This window comes from Anolis carolinensis, chromosome 3 (genome assembly GCF_035594765.1).
Source record: "Anolis carolinensis isolate JA03-04 chromosome 3, rAnoCar3.1.pri, whole genome shotgun sequence".
Taxonomy (NCBI): Eukaryota; Metazoa; Chordata; class Lepidosauria; order Squamata; family Dactyloidae; genus Anolis; species Anolis carolinensis.
This window is the reverse complement of record NC_085843.1, coordinates 8,638,525-8,651,681: the sequence shown is the minus strand read 5'-3', so window position 1 is coordinate 8,651,681 and position 13,157 is coordinate 8,638,525. Positions and strand designations below refer to the sequence as shown.

The 13,157-nt window shown below is 43.0% G+C and overlaps 1 protein-coding gene across 1 annotated transcript in view; it reads right to left on the bottom strand.

The window, feature by feature from the left end:
- Positions 1–12,956, bottom strand: part of p2ry2 (purinergic receptor P2Y2) — a 47,688-nt gene extending 34,732 nt beyond the window's left edge. Inside the window, exon 1 of the mRNA XM_062974484.1 lies at positions 12,631–12,956. The gene's annotated coding sequence lies outside the window, so the exon portion shown is untranslated. The remainder of the gene's footprint in view (positions 1–12,630) is intronic.
- Between the last annotated feature and the right edge of the window lie 201 nt (positions 12,957–13,157).

Here is a 13,157-nt window from a genome sequence, read left to right as displayed (position 1 = left end):
AATAACCTCACAATAGAAGCCTTATCAAGGGAGGCGAAGTGGACGTTTTTCATTCTTACAGCGTTTCCTCTTTTGGAAGGAGATTCCAGCAAACAGGCTTGAGACCTAGGAAGTGCCTCTCATTGTGTGTGAGAAGAATCACTCCGAGCGCAGAACCATTGAGCCGCCTTGATAAGGTTGCTGCGTACTGATAGGGTGGTTTGTTTAGGAAACCACAACTGGAGAAAGTGTTTGCTTTTAGGTTATCGCCTAGGATGTCTCTACACTGGAGAATGAATGCGGTGCGGCACCACTTTCACTGCCATGGCTCAATACTCTGGAATCCTAGGATCTACAGCAGCATGGGCAAACTTTGGCCCTCCAAGTGTTTTGGACTTCCCTGGAATTATGGGAGTTGGAGTCCAAAACACCTGGAGGGCCGAGGTTTGTCCGTGCCTGATCTACAGCTTGATGAGGCACCAGCAATCTTGGGTAGAGAAAGATACAGACCTAGCAAAACTTCATCTCCCCTTGATGGTGCAATGTGTCGCACCTTAGGCTAGCTTCACCCTGCTAAATACACCAGGCAGCATACAGGATATTGTCTTTTGTAGTGTATTGGAAGTAAAAGGAAAAGATAGTTCTTAAAAGGCAAAAGTTCAGTTCCAAAAGAAGGCTGTAAGAAATAATCCAAAGGAACATTTGACAAGAAACAAAGTCCTTTCAGTACATGACAAAGTCCCATAAGCAAGAATACACCAAGGCTATAAATAATCCAGGAAAGCAGGACTTGCTTCTCGATTGAAAGAGACATTGCTTTGACAAAGATTTCTCGCACAGCAGACTGTTTTAGTAGCATAACATGAAGGCATTTCTTTGCCCTCTGACCTCTCTCTTATTTGCTATTCTAAGACTTCTACAAACCCCGCTAAATTCCAAACAACTAGCCTGGTCCAGAGATGTTCCATTGTCAAGGCCAAATTGCTCGTTAGTGTTATCAGGCTGAGAGCTGTTTTCCCTATCAGCCTCTTGCACCTGTGAACCTTCAGCATCAACAACACCATTCCCTCCCGTGGGAAAGCCTCCCTGTTCCCCATCTTCTATAGCAGGAACACTCTGCACCTGAATCCCATAATTCCCATCAGAGTCATCTTGAAACTCATCCTGAACCTGAATCCCTTCATTTGGAACCTGTATCCCAAAATCCTCATCAGAGTCACGCTGAGGCTGAGTCACAACACAATGGGTTAAACCCTTGTGCTGGCTTGAAGGTTGGGTTGCTGATCTGAAAGTTAACAGTTCGAATCCTGAGAGAGCGTGGATGAGCTCCCTCTGTCAGCTCCAGCTCCCCATGCGGAGACATGAGAGAAGCTGCCCACAAGGATGGTAGAAAACATCAAACATCGGGCATTCCCTGGGCAATGTTCTTGCAGACGGCCAATTCTCTTGCAGTTTCTCAAGTCGCTCCTGACACAGAATAAAAAATCTCCCATTATTCCATAGCATTGAGCCACAGCAGTTCAAGCGGAATCAAACTGCATTAATTCTACAATATAGATGCATGCCAGGACTCCAGAATTCAAACCACTGCACAGCCATGGGAACCTCAGCTTGGCCTTGGGGAAGTCACATTCTCTCAGCCCAACAGGCAACATTACTTAAGCACTAGTGGGCACTATTTACAATGTTACAATCAATGTGATGAAATGTGTGGTCGGAGGCTTTCATGGCTGGAATCACTGGGTTGCTGTGAGTTCTCCAGGCTGTATGGCCATGACCCAGAAGCATTCTCTTCTGACATTTCACCCACTTCTATGACAGGGGGTGGAGTCTGTTGGAAACTAGGAAAGTGATGCTTATATATTTGTGGAATATCCAGGGTGGGAGAAAGAATTTTGTCTGTTTGAGGCAAGTGTGAATGTCGCAATTGGCCAGCTTGAATGGCCTTGCAGCTTCAAAATCTGGCTCCTTTCTGCCTGGGGGAATCCTTTGTTGGAAGGTGTTTGCTGGCCCTGATTGTTTCCTTTCTGGATTTCCCCTGTTTTCTGAGTGTTGTTCTTTATTTACTGTCCTAAGCTATTGCTTCCCTAAGCCACAATTTGAAAAGTACCCAAACCAGGCCATTGGAGAAAGGAACTTCCCTACAAGTTAATTCCAAAACTCAGGAGGGTTTTTAACAGTTATACTGTGAGACCTCACAACCTCTAAGGATGCCTGCCAAAGATGTGGGTGAAACGTCAGGAGAGAATGCTACTGGCCAGACAGCCCGGAAATCTCACAGCAACCCAATGTAATGAAAGTCAAAGAAATCTTAAGGATGCCTGCCATAGATGTGGGTGAAACGTCAGGAGAGAATGCTACTGGAACACAGCCATACAGCCCGGAAATCAAACAGCAACCCAATGTGATGAAAGTCAAAGAAATCCTAAGGATGCCAGCCATACATGTGGGTGAAACCTCAGAAGAGAATGCTACTGGAACAGGGCCATACAGCCCGGAAATCACACAGCAACCCAATGTGATGAAAGTCAAAGAAATCCTAAGGATGCCTGCCATAGATGTGGGTGAAACGTCAGGAGAGAATGCTACTGGAACACGGCCATACAGCCCAGAAATCTCACAGCCACCCAATGTGATGAAGGTCAAAGAAATCCTATAGCTGGAAGATAGTGACCACAGGGACCATCCAGTCCAACCTCATTCCGCCATGCAGGAAGGCACAATCCAAATCCCTCTCGACAGATGTCCGTCATCCTGTTCAGTCAAGAACATGAAAAGTTATTAATAATGGAGAAGATCACAAAAAGCTAGGAGAAGCTGCAGTGCTTTGCTTTTGATTGAGCTGAATCGGAAAGGGTGACATAATTTTACTCTCTCCTCCTTTTCCTCCTGCAGCAAACTTTTACTTTTTGAACTCAATTCTCTGCCATCCAAGTAAGCAGAGCGTGAAGGGGGGAAAGTGGAAGGAGCAGAGAGAAACTGGGACATTTTGAAAGGAGCTGGAAAAATGTAGCGACAGGGGAATTAATTTGGACACAAAGATCACAAAGGCTAGTGTCTGGCAGATGAGATTCTGAGATTCCTCCTCTTCCTCCAGATTAAATTCTTGTGAATATCCTCCCACATTTGGTAAACTCCCACAGAAGTCATGGTCTAAGTAGGCATTACATCAAAGGACTCTATGGATCAACTCTGTTATTATCAGAACCTAGAAAGCTGCCTTTTTCCAGGCCACTAGCAATGCAATTTGTCTGTCTGGCTCAGTATTATCTTTCCTGCTATGGGAGAGTCTTGGTTTTAAAATTTCCAGGACTTTCTGCACAAAGAATGGTTTCTATAACTAAGGAGTTTGAAACTGCATTATATGGCCAGTGTAGACCAGGCATGGGCAAACTTGGGCCCTCTAGGTGTTTTGGACTCCAACTCTCTTGCAAGAGAGTTGAAGTCCAAAACATATAATGCGGTTCAGTGAATTTCAAGCCACATTGACCATATAATACAGTTTGAACTGCATCAAATGTCAGTGTAAATTCAGCCCAAGCTGTTTTGGGAAACTCAACGGACGACCTTAGGTGCATCTGCACTGTAGAATGAATGCATTTTGATTCCACTTTAACTGCCATGGCTCTATGCTATGAAATCCTGGAAGATGTAGTTTTGCATGGGCATGCACTTTGCAAATGCACTATATGGTCAGTATATGCAGTGCAGTCCACACTGACCCCATAATGCACTTTCAAACTGCACTATATGGCAGTGTAGATGGGGCCCCAGCTTGCTTGCTTGCTTTGGAAGTTTGTCTAGATGTAGCCTTCTCTACCCAAAAGTACTGGAGCCTTGTTGCCACGGTTTTTCAATTAAAAAACCCTCCAAACATAGGAAGTAAACCACAGCCTTTAATTTAGCATTCTGCAGAAAGGAGAAAAAGCAGGAAAAAATAGTTCTCTAAAGTTCAGTTTTGTCTCTAAAGCATCACTTAGAATTAAACCACGCTGCGCATTATGAGCAGGAATATTTCTAGATAGCAAGAAACCAACATAAAGTTAGCTCTGAGTATTTGAAAGCCCTTTTGCCTAAATAATTGTGTTTTCAAACTTTCTGGCTGCACCTCTGTTTCAAGCTAGATTTTGCCGGTTTGGAAAACAACTTTATCTAAAAAGTATACTTTCTGCAGGCCCCTTTGTCCTAAACCGAATGAGAGCCTCTTTGTTCTTTGGCCTTGACTGTCTGAAGGAACAGTCATATAACAATACGCTTCTCTCTGATTCCTAAAACCCTGATCTTTTCCCAAGGGGACCCCAAGAGATCATCTAGTCCAGCCCCCTTTCTATCTATCAACCAAAAATGCAAATCTCAGCGCTTTCAGCTTCACCAAATACAACTCCTAGGATTCTAGAGTCACTCAATACCCTAACTTTAGGTCCCATCTACACTGCCATATGTTTCTGAATCTGCTTTGAATCGGATTATATGGCAGTGCAGATCCCGCTGTAGTTTAGGAGAAGAGAGTCAAGCTGAGGCCCCATCTATATTGCCGTATAATGTAGTTTGAAACTCATATAAAACTCATTCAATTGCACTATATGAGTCTACACCGGGCATGGGCAAACTTGGGCCCTCCAGGTGTTTTGGACTACAACTCCCACCCTTCCTAACAGCTGGTAGGCTGTTAGGAAGGGTGGGTGTTGTAGTCCAAAACACCTGGAGAGCCCAAGCTTGCCCATGCCTGGTGTAGACACACCCTTTGAAATCATCCAACTGCTCTCAAGTAATAAATCAAATTATATTTCCTACCCTTACAACTCTCCTGGGTGGACTAAATTTGTTCCGCATGTGACACCTGTTTTCCTTCCTCGGCATACTTTGATTAACGACAGCCTTGACATCGGATCGGAGTCTTTTGCTACCCCCAGAACACAAAACGGAGATCCATTCCAAAAATTGTAATTGTCTTGGAAGCCGATTGCTGTCCGTGTTACAAATATTCCTTTCTCAGAAGTTTCTGGGAGGAAGGAGACATTCACTTGGAGTGAGTCGCTCAAACTGTTGCTGGGCCTCAGAGGAATTATACTGGGCGGATATCTTTTGTTTTATGGCAGGCAAATAAATGTACTTTGTTGAGATTCCTTCTGACAGAGGCTGGAGAAGATACAAACCACCCATTAGCTGTGGCTTGCGCATCCGGAAGGAGGCACATTATGCAGTTTATGACCATTCAGCATGGGACGGATTTCATGTCATTGCATACTACTTTGGCAACTGTACTGCAAAGGAACAATTTGGCATTAACCGCAGCATTTGAGCCGGCGTGAAGTAGTATTTTGAGCATTGCATTCTAGAGACCAGGGTTCATATCCCATTCAGCCACTGGAACCTCTTATTGACCTTGAGTGAGTCACACTCTCTCGGCCTCAAAGGAGGCAAAGGCAAATATCCCGGGACTAAATCTGGCCGCAAAAATCTCATTATGGGTCTCACGTGAGGGTTGTCACAAGTTGGAAACGACTAGCATGCACACTGCAAACTACAAAATAGTAGTGTTCAGCATTATAGAATGTGTCCAGATGATGATGATGAAACTGCATTATCAGGGCTGGATCTACACCACTATATAATGCAGACTGGAACTTCATTATACAGTCAATGCAGCTTTATATGGGTCTAGGCTGGCCATGTAGTACAGTTCCAAACTGCATTGTATGCCAGTGTAGATCAAGCCATACACACAGAGCCGGCCCTAGGTAATTTTCAAGTGTAAGCAAGCAGAATTTTTGGAGCCCCCACCTCGAAACCACTCACTTGCCGCTTCTCTCTTCGTCGAGCCGCCTGCCTCAGTTTCCCTCGCCAAAGCGCCGGCCTCCTTCCTTGCAGCAAGGAAAAGGGGCATCGCTTTGGGGAGGAAAGAAGCGGTGTTTCCCTCCCTCTTTTTGCAGCTGGAATCTGGGTGCCTGGGTGCGCCTCAACTGCACCCCCTAGAGGATGGTGCCTTCCGCAAATGCGCATTTTGCTTACCGCTTGAGACGCCCCTGCATACACATTTCTTTCTTTTGGGGGGGGGATGCAGTTTTTTTCTTTTTTATACTTCATTTCGGCAGAAAAAATGGAATGCAAAGATACAGAATGGGGGACACCTGGCTAGACAGCAGTACATGTGAAAAAGATCTTGGAGTCCTTGTGGACAACAAGTTAAACATGAGCCAGCAGCGTGATGCGGCTGCTAAGAAAGCCAACGGGATTCTGTCCTGCATCAATAGGGGAATAGCATCTAGATCCAGGGAAGTCCTGCTCCCCCTCTATTCTGCCTTGGTCAGACCACACCTGGAATTACACTGTGTCCAATTCTGGGCACCGCAGTTGAAGGGAGATGTTGACAAGCTGGAATGTGTCCAGAGGAGGGCGACTAAAATGATTAAGGGTCTGGAGAACAAGCCCTATGAGGAGAGGCTTAAGGAACTGGGCATGTTTAGCCTGCAGAAGAGAAGGCGAAGAGGAGACATGATAGCCATGTACAAATACGTGAAGGGAAGTCATAGGGAGGAGGGAGCAAGCTTGTTTTCTGCTGCCCTGCAGACTAGGACGCGGAACAATGGCTTCAAACTACAGGAAAGGAGATTCCACCTGAACATCAGGAAGAACTTCCTCACTGTGAGAAGGGCTGTTCGACAGTGGAACTCTCTCCCCCGGACTGTGGTGGAGGCTCCTTCTTTGGAGGCTTTTAAGCAGAGGCTGGATGGCCATATGTCAGGGGTGCTTTGAATGCGATTTCCTGCTTCTTGGCAGGGGGTTGGACTGGATGGCCCATGAGGTCTCTTCCAACTCTACTATTCTATGATTCTATGATTCTATGGAGGTAAACAGTTTATTTTATTTCTTCATTTATTTAAGTCATTTCTATCCCACCTTTCTTACCCGAGTGGACTCAAGGCGGCTTACAAATCTGGCGAAATTCAGTGCCGATAAACAACAATACAATGAAATAAAACATAGAGCAATTAAAACCATTAGGCATTAAACAATTAAGAACAATATGCAAAACTTAAAACACATAAAAGAGCTTGAATCCGTTCATCCGAAAGCCTTGCGCATAGTCCTTGGTCCAGACCATGTCAAGCCGTAAAAGCTTATTCATTCAATGATTGCGCGCATAGCCATGTCTTTAGTTTCTTTCTAAAGCCCAAAAGGGATGGAGCCTAAAAGATGTCACTAGGGAGGGAATTCCACAGCTGAGGAGCCACCACTGAGAAGGCCCTGTCTCTCGTTCCCACCAGTCGCGTCTGAGAGGCAGGTGGGATTGAGAGCAGGGTCTCCCCAGACGCTCTTAAGGTTCTTGTAGGCTCATAGGAGGAGCTACGTTCAGACAGGTAAGTTGGACCAGCACTTTGAATTGGGCTCGGTAACATATTGGCAGCCAGTGGAGCTGGCGTAACAGAGGAATTGTATGCTACCTGTACGCTGCTCCGGTTATAAGTCTGGTTGCTGCCTGTTATACTAATTGGAGCTTCCAGGCCGTCTTCAAAGGCAGCCCCACATAGAGCGCGTTGCAGTAATCCAAACAGAACGTAACCAGAGCGTGGACCACTGTGGCCAAGTCAGACTTCCCAAGGTACGGGCGCAACTGGCACACAAGTCTTAGTTGTGCAAATGCTCCCCTGGTCACCACCGAGACCTTCAATTATAGTTATGTTATATAACAGAACAAGAAATCATAGCAGATATAGCCAGGTAACAATAATTTTGATGTATACATGCATATCTATGTTAGTCAATCAACTAGTTAATTCTGACATTGAGTGCGTATTGTTATCAGTAATTTAACTTAAAACACAGTCTTGCTATTTCTACATGCTATCCACTGTTTTCAATCTAAGCTTTCTACTCATTTAAAAAATAATAATAAAAAATAATTAAAAAAATTATTGACCCAGTGTAAGCTGCCCCGAGTCCTTCGGGGGATGGAATGGGGTATAAATAAAGTAGTAGTAGTAGTAATAGTAGTAGTAGTAATAATAATAATAATAATAATAATAATAATAATAATAATAATAATAGAGTTCACCATAACATTCAAAGAGGAACACACATGACAGACCATACATGTACCGAAAACCCCTACCCCACACAAAATAAAACCTCTTCCCCACATCCGTGCAGCCTTCACCATGATTTCCGATGCTGAAGTACTATGAAGCCTTTAAGCTGATTTATCGATCCTTGTTCATAGTAATCCCAAATTCCTAATGCATACACGTCCTTGCAGACGGCCAGTTCTCTCACTCCAGAAGCAACTTGCAGTTTCCCAAATCAGACATGAAAAAAAGTGTAAACTCCTATGATGCAGGTCAATGCAGCTTTTCCCAATATGTATGTATGTATGTATGTGTATGTAGGAGCCCCCGATGGCGCAGTATGTTAAAGCGCTGAGCTGCTGAACTTGCAGACCGAAAGGGTCCCAGGTTCGAATCCGGGGAGTGGCGTGAGCAGCCGCTGTTAGCTCCAGCTTCTGCCAACCTAGCAGTTCGAAAACATGCCAATGTGAGTAGATCAATCGATACCGCTCCGGTGGGAAGGTAACAGCGCTCCATGCAGTCATGCCGGCCACATGACCTTGGAGGTGTCTATGGACAACGCGGGCTCTTCAGCTTAGAAATGGAGATGAGCACCAACCCCCAGAGTCGGTCACGACTGGACTTATTGTCAGGGGAAACCTTTACCCTTTACCTTAACAATTCCTCAATACTTTATTTCCCATACCACCATACTTCACCACAGCAACATGTGGCTGGGCACAGCTAGTGAATATATATATATACAGTAGAGTCTCACTTATCCAACACAAGCTTATCCAACGTTCTGGATTATCCAACGCATTTTTGTAGTCAATGTTTTCAATACATCGTGATATTTTGGTGCTAAATTCGTAAATTACAGTAATTACTACATAGCATTACTGCGTATTGAACTACTTTGTCAAATTTGTTGTTAAATATTATATTTTAGTGCTTGATTTGTAAAATCATAACTTAATTTGATGTGTAATAGGCTTTTCCTTAATCCCTCCTTATTATCCAAGATATTCGCTTATTCAAGCTTTTGCCGGCCCGTTTAGCTTGGATAAGTGAGACTCTACTGTATATATATATTCACAGGGAAACACATCACCTACCAACCACATGATACTGAAGTTGCAGTCTTGTGGTTCCAGACCACAGCCAGGCAGGAAATTAACTTGTCTGCCCTGGTAAATATGCATTTTTCTGCCTTGCTGGCCTACCTCACAGGGTTGGTTTTTGAGGCTGCGGTGATTCAACCATTGCTGAGACACACAGCTATAACAACAACAACCTGGTTTATTTATATTCACTCAAACGTAGACCGATAACAATCTATTTGAACTTCTCTAGCGTGAACGCAATTAATTCTGGAATGACTTTACGATGCAAAAAATGTGGGTAGGGAACCAAGCATCTTTCCATCCGGCAGCGGCTGTGCCAAAAATATGTGATCGAGAAGAAGTAAAAAAAAAAAAGATCAAAAATTATCAAAGCTGCCGTCTGATTTGTATGGATCTGGGTGCAAATCCCCAGAAATCAGAGGGGCTTACGTTTGAGTAAACATGCATTCCTTTCAGAAGCAAGAGTTCAATTTCTCCAACTATTCTAAAGCCATGGTTTTTAAGGTGGTGCCAAACTGCATTAATTCTACAATGGGCAAACTTTGGCCCTCCATGTGTTTTGGACTTCAACTCCCACAATCCCTAACAGCCGGTAGGCTGTTAGGGATTGTGGGAGTTGAAGTCCAAAACACATGGAGGGCCAAAGTTTGCACATTAGTGTCGATGCAAGTGCCTGGAGAGTTAAGGTTGCCAAGTGAAACAAAATAATGGGGCTCCTGTGCAGGAAGTAACCATCTAAAATTGGGAATTGTGTAAGCTCTCCGTTGCATGACAATCTCCAGCAGTTAAATTTCCCCTTTTTGCACAACTCTGCCACGCAATTCCAACTCTTAAAGGCATAGGAGCCCTGTCCCTCTTTTCACTTGGCAACTGTCAGTCACATTCATAGCTTAGTTCCTCTCTCTCAAACTGTGGCGGTCATGCAACAAAGTAAATACAGTAGAGTTTCATTTATCCAACATAAACAGACCTGCAGAATGTTGGATAAGCGAATATGTTGGATAATAAGGAGGCATTGAGGAAAAGCTTATTAAACATCAAATTAGGTTATGATTTTACAAATGAAGCACCAAAACATCATGTTATACAACAAATTTGACAGAAAAAGTAGTTCAATACGCAGTAATGCTATGTAGTAATTACTGTATTTGTGAATTTAGAACCAAAATATCACGATGTATTGAAAACATTGACTACAAAAATGCGTTGGATAATCCAGAACGTTGGATAAGTGAGATTCTACGGTTACTACTGGAAACAGATTCATGTATCTCTCGAAAGGATTTCAAAACAACACCACAAATGTACCTTTCGAACATGCCCGATGAAGAACCAGAAAGGAAATTTGGAAAAATTTTCTTTTACACAACAGTGGCAACACAAATAGTATATGCTAGATATCGGAAAAACTCAGAAGTACCTCCCTTAAAAGAATAGGAAAAATACATTACCAATGTGCTGATAATGGATAAAATAACAGTACTCTTAAGAGGAGAACCTTTAGAGAACTTTGTTAATGAATGGCCACCCATGATCCAATATCTCAATGTGAAATTAATCTAAAAATGTACATAGGAGAAGCTATAAGACTGTAGACAAGGAGGAAATAGATGTTGATTTGGAGCCTTTATATGTACCTTTATAAGTACATATAATACCTTTATATGTACTACAGTAGAGTCTCACTTATCCAAGACTTGCTTATCCAAGGTTCTGGATTATCCAAGGCATTTTTGTAGTCAATGTTTTCAATATATCATGAATAAAATAAATTTGTAAATACAGTAATTACAACATAACATTACTGCGTATTGAACTACTTTTCCGTCAAATTTGTTGTATAACATAATGTTTGGAGAGATACATCAATCTGTTTCCAGTAGTTACAGTAGAGTCTCACTTATCCAACGTTCTGGATTATCCAATGCATTTTTGTAGTCAATGTTTTCAGTATATCATGATATTTTGGTGCTAAATTCGTAAATACAGTAATTACAACATAACATTACTGCGTATTGAACTACTTTCCCATCAGATTTGTTGTATAACATGATGTTTTGGTGCTTAATTTGTAAAATCATAACCTAATTTGATGTTTAATAGGCTTTTCCTTAATCCCTCCTTATTATATCCAAGATATTCGCTTATCCAAGGTTCTGCCGGCCCATTTAGCTTGGATAGGCAAGACTCTACTGTATTTAAATAGACTGTGAACCCTTATTGAAAATATATTATCTGAGAAATGATTATGGAAGACTAATGACAGGAAAGTATTGCACTGTATGCAACAAACACTCGCAAATACAGTAGAGTCTCAGTTATCCAGCACTCATTTATCCAACGTTCTGGATTATCCAACGCATTTTTGTAGTCATTGTTTTCAATATATCGTGATATTTTGGTGCTAAATTCATAAATACAGTAATTACTACATAGCATTAATGTGTAATGAACTACTTTTTCTGTCAGATTTGTTGTATAACATGATGTTTCGGTGCTTAATTTGTAAAATCATAACCTATTTTGATGTTTAATAGGCTTTTTCTTAATTTCTCCTTATTATCCAACATATTCGCTTATCCAACGTTCTGCTGGCCCGTTTATGTTGGATAAGTGAGACTCTACTGTATATGTTTATTTGAATGAATTTTAAAAAAGGACGGTAGAGTCTCGCTTATCCAACCTTCGCTTATCCAACGTTCTGCATTATCCAACGCAGTCTGCCTTTTAGTAGTCAGTGCTTTTGTAGTCAATGTTTTCAATACATTGCGATGTTTGGTGCTAAATTCGTAAATACAGTAATGACTACGTATCATTACCATGTATTGAACTGCTTTTTCTGTCAATTTGTTGAAAAACATGACGTTTTGGTGCTTAATTTGTAAAATCATTATGTAATTTGATGTTTAATAGGCTGTTCCTTAATCCCTCCTTATTATCCAACATTTTCGCTTATCCAACTTTCTGCTGGCCTGTTTATGTTGGATAAGTGAGACTCTACTGTAAATAAAAAAATCCCCTTTTTGCTCAACTCTTCATCACAATTCCAACTCTTAAAGGCATAGGAGCCCTGTCCCTCCTTTCACTTGGCAACTGTCAGTCACACTCACAGCTTAGCTCCTCTCTCTCAAACTTCAGGCAGGTCGCAGCTTATTTACAAGCAGGAGGCGGGGGAAAAAACCAGAAGCTAAAAATAGAATTGGAGAGATAGAAACCCTGATCAGATTTGCTATCAGGACCTGGAGGAGGCGGAATAAAAAGTGGGGGAGATCTCCAAGAGTTTTTAAACACTCATCGAGACAGGACAAGAGTGTCACACCTTTCGCCCTGTTTGTAGGCAGCTCACACAACGTTTACAAGAAGTGTCTTGATCTTTGGAGTTTAATCGCTGGCACTGTGCCGCAACGTGTTGTGCAAGATGTTCAGCAACCTGTTACATACAAGAAAGGGAGCGCACACAGACTAGAGTCATAACTTACAGTTTTTTTGAGTTTCCTGGGCAGGCTCTCAAGTGGCTTGCTTTTCCATGTTCAAGTCAGGAACCCTGAAAGTTGCAAAATCCATGGAGAGGTCCCCACCGGTGTCCTTTGCTTCCCTCCAATGTTTCCGTCCAGGAGAAAGAGACAGACAGCAGCTATTGCGCCAAGAGAGGAGGTGAAAGAAGAGGAGGAGGAGGAGATGGAGGAGGAGGCAGCCGAGGAGTAGCTGTGAGGCTGGCTTGCCCAGACTGGCCCTGTCCCGGCGGCAGCTGTCCTGCTCCTTTCATGCTCTCCTTCCCCGGATCCCGTTGGAGGAGGAGAAGAGAACACCCACGTCCCCTCCCGGCCCATCCCACACCCACTTCCCCGGCTTCAGTGTGGCAAATGCGACACCCAGTTGCCACAAGCTGTCAAAGCAAAGAGGAAGCGGCACTGCGCTGACAGCTCTCCAAGTTGAAACCACTGAACCATACCAAACAATCCTAGAGTTGGAAGAGACCTCAAGGGTTATTCAGTCCAATGTTGCA